This window comes from Pseudopipra pipra, chromosome 6 (genome assembly GCF_036250125.1).
Source record: "Pseudopipra pipra isolate bDixPip1 chromosome 6, bDixPip1.hap1, whole genome shotgun sequence".
NCBI lineage: Eukaryota > Metazoa > Chordata > Aves > Passeriformes > Pipridae > Pseudopipra > Pseudopipra pipra.
Genome location: NC_087554.1, coordinates 22,186,872 through 22,203,347, shown reverse-complemented (window position 1 = coordinate 22,203,347; position 16,476 = coordinate 22,186,872). Strand labels below are relative to the sequence as shown.

Below are 16,476 nucleotides of genomic sequence, written 5' to 3'. Positions count from 1 at the left end.
TTTCCAATAGAGAGAATTGTTTTATTTCTTTCCTGCAGCATTACCAGGTTCTCTTAAGAGCTGTCATGTGAAGCCCTGGAGAACTAGTAATCAGAAAGAATCTTAGTAATATACTGAAGTGGAAAGTGTAATTCAAGGATTCAAATTTTAATTTTCAGATTATTTTTTAGATTAATGTTATGAATAGGAAAAAAATAGACTTTTTGGTAATAACTTATTCTGGTTTTCAGTTGGTAAGGCAAAGAATTTCTGCATTTTTTTACTAACATACTCTAGACAGTGGGTTTATATTAGACATTAATTTTGCAAGGTAGTATGTGGCTTACTTCAGGAAGACTGCTTACAAATTTATCTTTCTGGGCTTGTGTCTGGGTCTGTGTAACCATGCAGCCCAATGCAGTTTCAGAAGCTATATCACTAGAATAAGGATTTCACTTCTGAGATAAGATCTGAATTACAATCTGTGGCATAAATGTTTTTTTTCTATCTTCTGCTATTTGACTCTTTCTGCTCTTTCTTTTGGTTATTTCTTTTTAAAATACAGATGCACAAACTGAGGTGTAAGGCATGGGTAATTTATTCTCAGTGATTCCATATTATGGTTTTATAGGATAGGAAAGTAAATTAATATTTTTTCTTAGGAGAACCCATACAGTTGTTTCCAAAAATGCAAAAGATCTCCATCGTTATTGTCAGAAATATTAGATACTAATCACATAAATTAAGGCCTCGTTCAGGACAGTTATTCAATATATGACAAGAACCTGTGTTTCTTAAGAATCATTATGGTTTGCTTTTAGTGAATCACAGTGGCTTTTTGGAGACACTAGAAGGCTGAGGTTACACTACTGCTTTGTTTTTCTTTTCATGATGCACTCTGAGTGTAATTGAGACTATTTACAGGAAAATCACTTTGTTGCAGCATCCATGATAGAGTCAGTGCATAGTGAAAAGGATGGTGGTTTCCTGCCCTCCGTTTATGCAACTTGGTAACGTTTAAAAACAAGACAAAACAACAAAAAAAACCAAAACAACCACAGAAAAAAACAAAAACAAACCCCCAAAAAAATAAAACTAGAAAAACTGAAGTGGTTTTCTTTTTTTGTTTGGTTTTGAGTTTTTGTAGCAAATATTTATATATATTTGTATGATACAAATATTATATATTTGTATGATGGAAAACATGACTTGGTAAATGCAGAAGATCTCAATTAGTATCTTTGGAGGAAGAAGTGTGCCACTTCATCCTCTTGAGCAGGACTTAACTGGTACATAGTAAAGGAGGCAGTACTATTAGCTCTCAAAAACTTTTTTTTTTTGTGACTTACAGTATTTAGGGTGTTTCTTCAAATGCCAAGTTCTAAATCTCTTCAATTGCACGGGAATCAAAACAAGAAGTTCAAATAGAAGCAAGTTTCTGATTCTCTTGATTGCAGACATGAGCTTGATAGCTGAAAGGGAGTAAGCCCAGACTTTAGCCATTCAAAAAAACCTCTCTTGATTATTTTAAACAATTCATTATTATTTTAGAATTTGAGTGATGAACTCGGAATTTCTCAACAGAGTGCATGTGCTTCTTTTCCTGTCCTATGTGCTGCCTGAAGCCACTGTCTGCCAAGGTACTGTTTATATAGACCTTTGGTCTAACTCAGCACTTAGAAAACATATTGCCAGATCTATTTAAAGTATCTTTTTCTCTTTAAATAAACAAACAACTTCAAGAAAAATAGGTTCCCCTCTTTTGCACCTTTCTGCCCCAGCTGCATTGTGACCTTCTTCCTAAGGCTTGCAATGTAGTGAGTGTGCAAGAACTTATTATTTCATAACCGTACTGAGTACTGAGTTTTGGATTGTTTTTTAATTAACATTTTAATTGCTCATCAAAGTAAATTAAAAGCTATACTGGAAAAATTGTTCATTTACTTATCCCTTTGATACCAGTCAATACTAAGCTTTTCTCAAGGTCAAATGTGTGTTTGTGATGGTGGGATTTTTTTTTGCTGATGTAATGACAAACACTTGGTGGGTAGAGATGTTTTTACCATGCCTTGCAATCTGTCTCTGTCTGTGGCGGGGAAACAAAGAGGTATTACTCTGTGCATAGTTACTTAAGAAAACTTGCTCTGAGAAGATGTATTACCTTATTGCTTATCAAAGCCAGCCTTCACTTGTAAACATACAAGATGTGTCTTAAGTGATTAATGCTGGTAGGCAAACTTTCATTTATGACTGCTCTTGGACAGTGTGTGCACTCAAGGATGCTCCTCCCACTGCTGAAATATGATCACTGGAATCTAAGCTAAGGCTCAGTTCCTGGAACTGTCTAGGGAAGACATTGAACAGGCAAAGATTTAAGTATTAAATCCATATTAAGCTGGAAGCTGTACTTAAAAGGGTATGAAATAATTATTTAGATATTGTTTAAACAAGCTGTATAAGTCCTCACTAATTTTTACAGGAAACAATGAAATGACCTCACTAATCAGTTTGTCTTACCTTAATTTGAAGGTGCTTTGGAAAATCCTGCTCATTGTCTTCTCTCCTCAGTCTCATGTTTTACCTTGCAATGAACTTACCCTTCTTCAGCTACAAGATACCTGCTGAGAGGATTCCAGCAGACTTTCAACAGGGAGCTCAGAAAGAATATTGAAATATTAGGTTTATCTACTTTTGCTTTAAATCTGTAGTTTCAAATGATTAATGTGATGTACTGGGAATTATTTTGCCATCCCACTTGTGCAAAGGCAACAGTGTTGAATGGTCTAAAAACTGGTGTGTGAAAAATAAGAAATGTGATATGAAGCCATCTCTTCTGTTCATGTATTTTTTCCACACAATTCCCTCAAACTTCCCTTTGGTTCATTCCTTTTAAAAAGGATTTGGGCATCATAGTCTTCATAAACTATATTATATATCTTTATGCAATACAAGGCAGTGCAATTCACAAGTCTTCTCATTGGTTTTGTAGGATTATTTTCTAATTTTTTACAAAAAGTATTTTGTTTTGAAATGTGTCTCAATACACTCCTCTGAGAAATAAAAATGCAATGAAATGGAGAAAAAGCTTTTTGTTTCAGAATTAGATTTTTGTTCAAATGTGTGGTTATATTTTTACAGTATTTGTGGTTTCTTGCATAGCAGAGTTGCATAATTATATTGTAAATCACCTCTGGAACAAATTTTGGGTCTAGACAAACTCAGGTTGCTTTCCTCCAATCCAGACCCTCTGCATGAACTTAAAATGGACTATTTGTTATTTAATCTGTAGAATTTTTAACATATGAAAAATTGCTTAGATAAATTCTGCACTTGAAAGTATTGTCCTTTTAGTGAAAATTTATTCTAATTTTTCAGAGCAGTGAAATGGTCACAATACTTGGTAAAGTTAGCCTTTGCTGTTTTAAGCCTGCATAAACCCATGTTAAGAATTTATTTTTACATCTGTGCTAAAATGTAGGCCTTCATATTTTCAGTGAACCAGTTTCTGAAGCAGAGGTATATTGGAAATTGAGGAAGAAGAAAAAATAAATAAATCATTGAACTAACTGATGAACCTTCAAAGCTCTATTGGGTATCATAATGGTCACAGAACATTTGAAGTCTTAGAAAAAGCCTATTTTACTTTGTGCTCATTGGTAAATTAGGATAAATTGCTAGCTGAGCTTGCAGTTGAAATGTAATTGGCTCATTGTCACTGGAAAGGCTTAAGACAGGAAAGTACACTGCTTATTGCTTTGGATGTTATAAAAAAGGAAGTCTCTACTATGTTTGAAACGAAAATAAAACAGCTAGAGATTGACCCATTGAAACACTTCATACTTTTCATTGCTAGCAGGAGATCCTCAGTGAGGCAGATCAAATATAATTATTGAGAGAACATAAAGAAAACATCTTTGTTTGCCCTGTTGTAATGAGGACAGCTCAGCAGGATTGGTCCTGAGTGTGCTGGCTTCTGACTGGTGTACAGGCTTGTACGCTGCAGAATTAGCAGGGGTCTTAGTTGTTTAATTACACAGAGTTATTTTTGCTTTTGCAAGCACTAGTAACTTTCTTTTGAAAAGAGGTAGGAGCTTGGAATACTTAATATGCATTTCATATGCTAAAGGTGCTTTACAGTTATGAAGCAATTAGTGTGATTGCCACTTGGGTGTACTTCTATCCCTCCATATGTATGTTGTAGTGATGGATATAACCTAACCCCAAATATGTCCATTTACAGAGGGAGAAACAAACCAAAATGAGTTTTTTGGTTATGTCTGAAATCAGGTTCAGAGAGTTAAAGTTGTTTTCGATGTGATAGCTAATTAATGATCCATTTGGAAATATGGCTGATCATTTTGTACTAGATAAGTGTTTCTTAACTCTAGTACTGGTGTCTGAGCCTTGGCTTCCAGTTCGTGTACCCATCTTTTTCTTTTATGAGTGTGAATTTTAACATCTTTTAAACTGGGAGAAAGGAGAGGATATCTGTACTTCTTTGGTTTAGGTGAGAAAGTTCATTTCTTAAAGGTATGTTAGTTTTGTCTCCGAGAATTCTCCTGTATATAACGAGGACAAAGAGGATCTTTCATCAGGTGACTATGAACAGAAACCTGATCTAAGAGGTGTGAGTTATTCTCTGAAGAATTCTCTTGCTCACTATACACTACACAGAGCATCAACAGAGACAAGTCTCTTACCTTCACTATCTAATATTAGGCAGTTAATATGCTCTTCTGTCTTCCTGAAATCCAGTTATGAGTTTCTTATAAGGAATGAACACCTGTAAAAGGATAAGGCTTTTAAATATAAAATTAGTGAGTGATATATGTGGAGAATATATAAATAACATATCTAAAAAATAAGTCATCTTACGCTGCAGTTGATAACATTTTTAGTGATCACATCTTGATCTTTAATTCTTTGCATGTTGACCACCACTGAAGCTGCAAACATTTTATTAGTGGCTTCAAAAGTAGTGAGACACCCATGTTTTATGTTTTTATATGCTCAAAGTCATAATTTTCTTAGGTTTCTCAATGTGTAGTATATTTAGTCACAAACAACCCCTTGAACAACCTTGAATTATCTTTCCAATGGGAAATCCCACAAATCGGCATTGTTTTGTTTCATTTCCAAATTGAAATAGAAAACTGAATTTCTTGTTTCTTAAAGAATTGGTTTTGATAATATCAAGAAATGTTACTTAGTGCATACAGTTTTCAAATAACACCTATAATGTCATAGTTTAAAACAAAAGATATATTAAGGATTAATATATCTTAATATATTAATGTATCTTTGCCTCATCAAAGCAATATAAGATTATTTAAATTAAATGGAAATGTGTAGTGATTGATTTTGACAATGCTTTCTATGAAATTCTGTCCACAACAATGCATTCCTGCAAAATGCTGAATTTTCTGATGGAAAGTCACTTTCTTAGTTTTTGCCAATCCTTACAGGAAAGTATTATTCTCAGGCATGAACCCCTGGGGCATTCCATATTAAAATATGTCTTTGATTGCAATCTTAATTTTTCTCCCTTTGCATTAAAAAACATGTTGGATCAAATGTGGCTGAAGCTAGGAAAAAAAAGTAGGGAAAATTGGATGGCATCTCATTTCATCACATTAATCTGAAATACTAAAATAATGCTTCACTCATTAAGTAAAATCATTTTTTGCTGTGATAAGATAGATTGCAAGTGGGTCATTTATTGAACTGAAACTTTTAAAAATTGTGTCTTGTGTCTGAACCTGGCTCTTGTGTAGCACGTATGCTACAGGTTCACTGGTGTGCTCTTTCAAGTTCTTTTGAACTCCTTCAAAAAAAACAACGGATGACTGAGTCCTTATGTCCCAGATGGTCAGTATTAGTTTATAGGTCTTTAGCATTTGGTCTTCCTAATTTATTCTTCTCCTTCTAGGTTTTTTCCTTGTGATTACAAGTACGAGTCAGAATCTTTAATCCCTTCTGGAATGATTATGTACTCTGCTTTTTCAGTTTTAATAAGCATGGGATCAAGTCCTTTTGAAAGAAGAATATTTTTGCAGAACTGTCTTTCTGCATGCAAATCATACTGTTTCTTCCTTTGGTTTACATTCTTCAGAGATGTAGTTTTCTCACCAGATTGATCTGTGTGTGCAAAAAAAAAAAAAAAAATATACAGCAATCTGGGTTTTTTTCCCAGTTGTATTACTATTGTTTTCCTCTGATCTACTCATCTGGAATAGGAAGGAAAATCTTACAAGAGCTTAGCAGTAACATCTATTGTATTAAGAAATGAAAATATCAACATTAAGATAAAATATTAAAATTATTTTTTTCTGTAAGGAAAGCATGAGGAAGATTAATAGTTCTGTGTTACGATACATAAAAATATTGTGTCTTGGCTGACCGCGAGTACAAGTTTCTGCTTTTGAGAGTATGATAATGGGGGCTGAGCTGTCTTAATATACAATTCCAAAGCATATAGAAACATTTATTTCCTAAGATTTTATTTTCATTGTCTCTGAGTTTAATTTGAGTGTTTAGGGTTTTATTGACCAATCCAGAAATTTGACCTTTTCCCTCTGATAGAATATTCTCTCCTAAACCGCATAGACTATATATGTCACTGCAATACATGTATGCCTTAAGCAGTAGGGATTAACATTTTACACATGCCTGGCACACACATCCTCAGATAGAGAAGGATGAAAAATCTTTTTTGTGGGTTATTTCCCCTCTTGTTGTCCTCTCTTATTTTGCTAATAAGCAGAATGCAGGACACACCTATGAGTTGTGATGTTTCATAGCATGTGAGCTTTTTACTAATATTTTGTGGATGTAGAGTGTTAGAGACCCTAGGTTTATTTGGGGGATTTTTTTTTAATATACATAATAAGTAATGGGATTTCCATGGAAAGGAAAGTTCAAGAAAAGAATACAAATGTTGCAGTACTTTAATTACTTTACATACTTTAATTACTTTGCGTACTTTAATTACTACTCTAATCACAGGATTATTGCCTATTCTGGAGTAAAAATTATCTTTTTTCCCCTCAAAAGAACACCCAAAATATGGCACTATTTCAGCAGAGTCTGATTTTTTTTGTTGCTGTTTGTTTTTGTTTAATTTTCCGTTTTTTAGGATGGAAAACAGGTAGATCTGCTTACTCAGACCTCAAGTGCTCCAGTATTTAGCTGGTAAAAGCATTGCTTTGATGGTTTAATCAATCTGACTGTACTTTAAACCAACTATACATGCTTTGCTTTCATATATACTCTCTTCCTTTAAGGATGAGAAGGATAGGGAAGGGCTGGGTGCAAGTACCCCTCCTGACAGGTAGTAGAAATTAGCATTTGACTGTTAGAGTAATGGTTGCTTCATGCATTGGAGCAAAAATTATGGGTAGACCTTTGAATTACTTGATGTCCCTCAAAACCAAGAATGACTTCTGAGAGAAAACATGTGGGACACTATATCTGGTATGTGTAAGATATGGCAATAGAATTAAATAAATAACAAAAGCATCAAGTGAGGGATATTTTTTATATTAAATTTCATAGACTCGTTAAGGTTGAAAAATACCTCTAAGATCATCCATTAACCATTGACCACATCATCCTACCACTAACCTAACACTGCCAGGTCCACCGTTAAACCATGTCCCTAAGTACCACATTGACACATTTTTTGCGTACTTCCAAGGACAGTGATTCCACCACTTCCCTGGGAAGCCTATTCCAACACTTGATAATCCTTTCAGTGAAGACTTTTTTCTTCATATCCAATCTATACCTTCCCTAGCAAAACTTGAGATTGTTTCCTCTTGTCCTGTCACTTTTTGCCTGAGAAGAGACTGATCCCTGTCTTGCAACAACCTTGTTTCAAGTAGTTGTAGAGAATAAGGTCTCTGTTAAGGAAACTTCCCTGTCTGATCATCCAGGAGCCACTCTGGCAGTCACTCTCGCACCTGAGCTGGGACCAAGGCCCCTTCACAGCTACACACCTCACACTCACACAGTCAGGCCAGGTTTCCTTACTGGCTTGACCTGAGGTCTCTCATAGCAGAGTGTCAGATGCAGATGACATTCTCATAACTTAGGGTGATATGTGCATGAGCAGTTGCTTCCTTTCCCGCAGTTTGCTACAGTAGGAATTTTTGTCTGGAGGTAGTAACAAGGATGTGCTAACCAGATCTTACCTCAGTCAGGCCTGTAATTAGTGCCTTCCTGTTGCACATTCCTTCTTTCTGTGCTTATCTCAAGTTCCTGCTTATGGTTTTGGCTTATCTTAAGGCAAGTTGCTTCTGTGGTCTTGACAGAGTTTTGAGATGGGCAACTGTATTCTTTAAGTCCTTACAACAGGCCAGGATGCTATTGGCCTTCTTGGCCACCTGGACACACTGTGATGCTCATGTTCAGCCAGCTGTCAGTTTATTATTTCTTTATATATTATAATTATTATATATAGTGCTGTGTATATTTGTATGAATATATTTGTTTATATACCTTTAGAAGGGGTCAGTTATGTGATCGTTTGATCTGGCCTGTTAGTACTTATAGCAATGGGTCTATTTCTGGTAGTTATATGAGTAATTAGAGTCAGTGCCTGCAAGACAGGGTCGCCTACTGGCAACAACGATATTAGAGAAAGTATGAGCTGCTGCTGTCCATGATGTAGTTGTATTGTATAGTTTTAGTTTTCAACTTTCTTGCATTCCCTCACCCTCAAAACAGTTAATTTCTTGATTCTTTGTGTTTTTCTGGCTTTTGATTTATGCTATTTATTAAATGCTTTGTAGTTACTAACTACTTGATGTTTTGATTTTTCCTTATAATATTGTTTGACAGTCTTTTTATTGATGGAGAAGATGAAGTGATATAATGTAGGGATAAAATAAATGCATTGAGATTTCTCAGGTTCATTTTATCATCTGATGACTCCAGAACATGGTTTCAGCAATGGGGAGGTGACTGAATTTGCCTCCATCCTGTCCTCATCTGGATTGTAAAAGGAGACTAGTGTGTTGATTTTCCATCAGGAGGTAGTAGTGTGCAGGCACAAAAAGAGCAGCAGGATTCTCCAGTGGTGTTCAATACAGCTAGGGAAGCAGAATTTCAGGGTATTAGAGCATATTTAGCAGGCAGTGTAGGCAAAGCCTTTATGTGCTTCAGCCTCTAGACATAGTAAAGGATAACTAAAACCATTAAATATATAAAACAGTATTTTTTCAAATATCATCGCATCCTTAATGTCTTTGTTGTAAGTATACCATAATAACCTTAGAGAAAATGAAAGGTATTGAAGGAAAAAAGAGAAGATAAATTCTAGAAAATAGCCATTTTGTCTGTATGTCTGTCCTTCTCTTGGACAGCTAATAGGGAGGAAGTTAAAAAAACATTTTACTTTTCAACAATAATCAGGAAATAAAAAATTTTGCATTTTCTTTTTTGTTGACTTGGTTTTCTGCAAAATGAAGCAGTTTCCTTTTCCAGAGGCTGGAAGAAACAAGCACTTCACCAGTTTTACACAATTTTGCATTTCCTCCTGGCTGATCTTTTATAGTTTTTTTTCTCTGACTCATGCCAAGAGCTATTTCAGCTTGACATGCTGTAAGTGCATTTTCTGTCTATAATGAAATGGAGAAATGTGAATGATGGATGTGCAGTAGGCTTACTCAATCCTGTATGCCTTGCTATTGATAAGTAAACTGGGGTAGCCAGAAATGAACTTGTATTTACTTCAAAGCCATCTGGACTCTCTTCATTCAGGTTGTCTGTGGCACTGTGGGTGTCCTCTTGTCCTTGCATTGATTCATACCTTGGCTACAGAAGATTTCCACTTTCTTCTTTACCTCAGTCCTTGTAAAAAAGTCAAATAAAATAGGCCACTTCTTTACATGGCATCTTTTAAATGTATGATCTTTCCTCTTCCACAGACAGCTAGAACACTCTTTGGTAGCTCTATTAACTTTAGAAGCATGTATTTTCATTTGATTTCTGTAGTGTATACATACTGATATGACTATAGCCAGATGCTAACCTGCTGTGCCTCAGTTTTACTAGTGTAAAATGGTGCTTCCTTACACCATAAAGACTGTTTTGTAGCCTTGCTAATTAACATCAGTAACATTTCACATAGTGAGGGTCAGTTGCTGACAGCAAGAGTCAAGCTTGCTGGCTTCTCCATGAATAATACCTTTATGATTTTACATTGTGCATTTCAGATGCCCACACTGATTCACTGGATTTTGCATTCCCAGTTGTGTCCTCTGCCACTGCTATATGACATTCTAACTCGGACCTCATTATCTGGCTCCTGTGAGGAGAGGCTGATAAGAAGATTATGAGTGCTGTAATCCCACGTTTAACTGATGCCAGTTCAGTTTGGGTGGCAGGTTTGTCATTTCATACCAATTGGATGTTGATCCCTCATTCAGCTTTCAGATACACATGAAATTCTTATTTCACAAAATGAAGGTGAAGGCGTCTGAAGAGTTCCTGTATCTTACTTCTCCCTTTGCTTCAGCAAATAAATTTTGAGATCTTGAGGCATTTTTTGAGGCATTTTGAGATCTGACTCAACTTCTAAATGCCTGAATTAGGCAAATCTGTAATTTTTTTTTTCCTCTATTTGAGATAAATTTTTTATCTGTGAAAGCAGTCAGTACAATTAAATCTCAGTCATGTCAAGGAAATGGGTAGGGAAAGCAGGTCAAAGTTCTTAGTCTTTTATTTATCAGTGTAGGAAGCTAAAAGGTGTGCTGGTGCATCAAACGGGACATTGGGAAACCACAATAACTTGTGAAACCCATGGATTCTGTGGCATGCAAATGGAAACCCCCAGTCACATTTCCATGCATTCAACAGAAATTTTAAAAAAAAAAAACGCAAGAAAAAAATAAACAAATAAATAAATTCCCAGATAGTTACTGTTTTGGCCACCTGGAGATGTTGCTACTTCAGCCTTGGTTTAGGCATTAGAATTCATTTCAGCAATCGTTAGATTTGAAAAAATATCTTGAGCAAAATAGCCAGAAGTTCTCCATGTATCCAGTCACACTCAGTCTTCAAATTGAGAATACTAGTTATTTTATATAGCTGCTGGATTTTTAGGAGAAATTAGCAATCTACCATTTCCAGCAGGAGTAATGAAGACTTTTGATTTATAGTCTTTTCTTATATTCCTCTACTCCTTCTGCAGTATCTTCCGTAATTTGAGATATTTTAAAGGATCTAATTGCTTTGTGCTTTTACTTTCTATTACAGATAATTTTAAAAGAATGATGGCTAGAAAATTAACCTTCAGAAGCTGAATAGTGGAAATTTAATGGGCACATAGATATAGGCTACCTAGTACCCAGTAAATTCTTAGTTCCTAATTTTTACCCTTGTCAGTGTTTTCAGCACCAGCTGTGGAAAGAACATAGTAAATCTAAAGTTGTATAATTCATTCTTTTTGTTACATTATTTACTATTTTTTAAACCTACAAGCAACTTGAATCTTGATCATCAAGATTATCTTTTTTTCTCTGCAGTAATTAACAGTATCTTCTCAATTCAGCTGTGAGATATGAACTGCTTAGGAATGATCTTATCACGTGGAAAACTTCAAATATTTAAAATCAAATAAATGAATGTCTATAATGTAATTCTAGGAGGGGAAAATAATTTTGAAGTAAGTCCTAGCTTAAATCGAAAATGCTGATTATTCATAGGTTTAAAACAGACTTAAGTTATTAATGTAAAATTTCAGGTCATTAAATGTGCATTTTTCCTTACTCTTATCTTTAAAGTGGATTGTTGCTTTTCTTCTTTCTTGCTGATAATCTTAGAATTCAACAAAAAACATTCTATCAAGACTCTTTAAATATAAAAAATCTGACCATGTTTACATTGGGTTGGTTTGTGGCATTCTCTAATATCATTTACACATAACTATTTCTGAGGAGAGACCTTATTGCAGTCTACAGCTTCCTCAAGAGGGGAAGTGGAGGGTCAGGCACTTATCTCTTCTTTCTCATGACCGGTGACAGGACCCAAGGGAATGGCACAAAGCACTATGAGGAAAGCTTTAGGTTGGATATCAGAAAAAGGGTGTTCACCCAAAGGGTGGTTGGGCACTGGAAAGGGGTCTCCAGGGAAGTGGTCACAGCACCAAACCTGACAGAGTTCGAGAAGCATTTGAATGATACTCTCAGGCACATGGTGTGACTCTTGGGGCTGTCCTGTGCAGGGCCAGGAGTTGGACTAGATGATCCTTGTGGATCCCTTCCAACTCAGCATATTCTGTGATTCTCTCTTATTAGATGATAGGGATCTCTTAATTGACATGAATCTTAAAGACCTCCTTGTCACTTTCAAGTGAACTTTAAGGTTATAAAAGTTCAATAACTTGAACAGATGCTCCCGTAAACATCTGAACTTGAATATTAGGCAACCACATTTTGATGAAGAAGTGATGAGATGAATAATTTATTTAGTGTTTTCCAAAAGAGTGTACTTCAGTGCTGCAAGTCTTACTTTTCAACAGTGCTGACAATAAATGAAAAAGTGCCACTCTGGATTGAAACCATCTTTTTTGTTGTTGTTGCTGATTTGGATTTGAATTACAGTAGAGATGCCTATGGTGGATTCTACTGGGGAAGTTTTGTAGCTGGGAACAAGGGAAGTGAATTCCAGCTCCATACCATTCTTTTATATATCATTTTCATGTCCTAGACAATGTCATTCAAAATTAGCATAGTAGTTCTACTGCTATAGTGTAGACTTTAATGTGATTGTACATTAGAATATGTAACTTAGAAAAATTGTATGGGTTAGAATCACAAAATAAATCTCTCGTGTTTATAAGAGCATGTATTTATCAACTAGACTTTTCAGTGAAATCCTAATTTTGAGCTACTTTTGCAACATGCTTCGTGTCTGCAAGTAATTGTCTGCTTATCCTTTCAGTGGAAGAGCTATGAGTGGCCCAATGAATAGACAGTTTGCTCGAGTCTTGCTTCCTTCTTTTTATGAATGGGTTGGTACTTGGGTGCCCCACTTGCTGAATATGTCTGTGTTGTTTTTTAGTTTATTGCATTGCCATTTACAGTATGCTTGTAGAGCAGCCCAAAAAGATATTGTTCTTGATGCCTGAATATAACAACATACCTTAGAAATGGGAATAGTTTATTTTGCTGCTTGATTTAAATATGTATTATTAAATGACTTTTAAGCTAAAATTTTCTGAAGAGCTATTTAATGGTGTAGCTGCATGATGAATTTTCAAAGCACAAGACTCTCTTCAGCTTAATCACAGGATCTCTGATATTTTAATTATGTTTTAAGACCTCTTGAAGTGACAAGGTTGATATGAAAAAATAACATGCAATCACAAAATAACTGCATGTTATGTTTTGCAAAACACTGAGGTAGCTACACAATAATTAGTTTTGAAGCTATTAAATGAAAATGCACAGCAGTATTCAGGAATATGTGATTACTCAGAGGATTTCTTTATTAAATCTTTAACTTGTATTAAACAATAGGTGTCCCCCTTGCTCCCTTTATGCAACACCTTATGCTTGATGATGTTAAAGTATTTTCTAAATTTGCTTAAATTAATTTATGGGGCGAATCTGCTCAAAGCAAAGGCATATCAGTGACTAAGCATGGACATTACTTACGACTGAGTGATGCTGTACAATAGGAGGAGGATGGATGAAAGAAGGTGTAATACTCTTTTTTGAAATGGAGATTTTCAGTGCAAAGAGAGAAGCACTTCAACAATGACATTGTCAGATCTGAATCACATATTTGAACCTTGTGGTTTGAAATTAAGCAAGCCAGTTTTCTCTCTTTTGCAAATGTTAAGTAATTTTTATAGGTTATTAATTCTTTAGAGATAAAATAGTGTTTTCTTGAACAGACATTAAAAAGTGTAACACTTCATTCTAGTTTATAATTCCTGATTAGGTTTCTTATTTACATTTCTTTGTAGTAGACCAGCACATTAAGAGTCACTACACACTCCTTTTCTCCCCTGCTTCCCTCCCCACAAAGAGTAATCAAAACCCAAAGTAGGACACTTAGTTGCTGAAGGACAAACACATTGGTGGAAATTTCAAATGCCAAGCAGCAAGTCTGAAAGAAGGATGTTTGTTTCCAGACAGATTCAACATCTGTGTAGCAATGGTTTGTAGTAAAGCCTATAGAAGAAAGAGATATGTTTGCATCTAAACCCTCAGCTTTTACATCAATACTTCCTTCTCTTTATTATTACTGTAATAATAATAACAGCAACAGCAATAATAACAATAATAATAGTGATGATGATGATGTCTTCTAGCATCTGTTTTACAAAACAGTTGAATGACCTGTGGGAACTACAAGGACAATAATGGATTGAATATATCTGGATGTGCATAATAATATGTAGTAGAGATGGAGTGCATGCAAAACAGGCACAAACGGACAGAAATCTAAGGCAATTGTGCTTTACCATGAGTGGTGCAGAAGAGGTGTTTAATAATGACTAATATCAGAAAGCGAAAGAGGAAAATTCACAATAAAGGCAAACTTTGAAACAATGTGTGTGATTAGGGTTACTGAGAAGACAATTTGTACCTAGGGTGCTTAAAGTTTAGAAAGGAGCTAAATCAAATTACCAGATATACCAGGTGGAAGTAATAATTGATGGCAAACATGACACAGGATTGCATTTGCTCTGGGTAATGCTTTGCACACTGCACTGTATTCTTGCAAGCATAGTTAAATGACCAAGCTCAAGTGCACTGAAACCTGCTTATATAAGCATCTTTTGAACACACAGCTCTGAGAAATTCTTTCTGTGGCTGAATTGACCATTTTCATCAAACCTTTCAGGTGTAGAAGGCCTTGTTCTTTGAGTAGTGTATATAGGAAAAATGATGGGAATTATTTACCTTGAGGGAAACAACACGCTAGAAAAGGTTCAAGTAAACAGATATTCTGGAGATCATTGTTAACAAGGACCATATAATGTATTACCATAGTGGCTGACAGCCTGAAAGTGAAAGATAATTAAAAATGCTTCTTGAATTACAGGTTTTATTATAAGCGGCAGAGTTAGCAGGAAGATTAATCGCTTTTGGCAGCAGCCAGTTTTCTATCCATTTTTGAAAGAAGCATGAAAGTATTTCCACTCTTATACATTACTATAACTATTAAGAAGGTTTTTACCATTCTCTGAGTCTGAGAAAATGGGCACAGCATATACATGAGTTTCTAAGGTGACAGTAAGTCATAGATGTAATTTTTGAAGGTATATATATTTGCTATGAACTTTAAAAGCTTCATTCTGAATTTAGAAAAAATACTCTGATTAATAATTGAAGTCTTAAAAAAAAATCCATCCTTTTCCATTAGTTCAGGAATTGAGACACATGGTGCATTATATTTTTATTTCAGCTTGAAATAATTTCTTTTCAAAACCTTTTGTGGGTTAAAGTAAGTAAAAAAAATAATTCCCCTCGCCCCTGCTTCTGCTCCCCTTATTGTTCCTGCACATTTTTACTTACCAAAGAGCAATATTATGCTTTGTGGCAGATGAAGGCAGTCACTACCTGCATCTGTTAGGTCAGTAGAATTCCAATAAGATTTTCCTTGTATTTTGTATTGTATAGAATAATAGAAGGTAGAGCATGGTCTCTGTATTTTGGTACAGGAAAATCTCAATCTCTGATAAATGATGTGTTAATGGAAGTGAAGGCTTGAGAGTTTGGATTCTTTTGTTCCTTTCCCCCTCAATGATCTTTTTATTTTCTTTGTTTTTCATTCCAAATGTTGAATAAGATTATTTGGTCATTTCACTGCTGACAGAGAACAGTACCATGTCTCTCAGATATTTTTAAGAACATTTAGTTCTTCATTCATTGGCATAGAGAAAAAGTAACAATGAGACTGTTCTCACTTGAGGTACACTGTTTTTTTTACAAGATTTTTTTAGGACCATGAGTGAATTTTCATGATGCTACTTTTGCTGGCCTGCACTTTGGCAAATTGGTGCTTTGTGGCAGCAGAAGTGGACTAAAACATCCATAAAACTGAGTGGCATTGACTGGTCTGACAGTATGATTAGTCTATAAAAGAGAAATGTCAGAATATGTAATTGTTCATTCTAGATTCAGTCAGGATAATATCCTAACATTTCTAGCTTTTAAAAAAGCTCCTTAATGATCAGCACCTCCATTTCTATATTCTATTCTGTATACAAAATAAAACATGTGAATAAGACATCAACCTTGTCCTTAGTATGCAGACACAGATGCAATCCTTGCAGCTTATTGTGAGGTGACAGGTGCTTGATAGAGCAAGCAGCACAAAGGTAGCTGGAGCTGTTACTGCATATGGAACTGTCTGCTAACTGTTCAGAATTAGAATTCTCTGTTTATGAGTCTGGCCTCCCTTGAGGTTTTTTCTAATTTTAACAGGAGCTGCTCAGCTGAGGCTGACAGAATTTAGCCATAGATACAGTAGCAAGAC

General features: G+C 35.2%; 1 protein-coding gene across 12 annotated transcripts in view; it reads left to right on the top strand.

The window, feature by feature from the left end:
• LRRC4C (leucine rich repeat containing 4C) overlaps positions 1-16,476 on the top strand; it is a 487,665-nt gene that overhangs the window by 164,826 nt on the left and 306,363 nt on the right. The window lies entirely within an intron of this gene.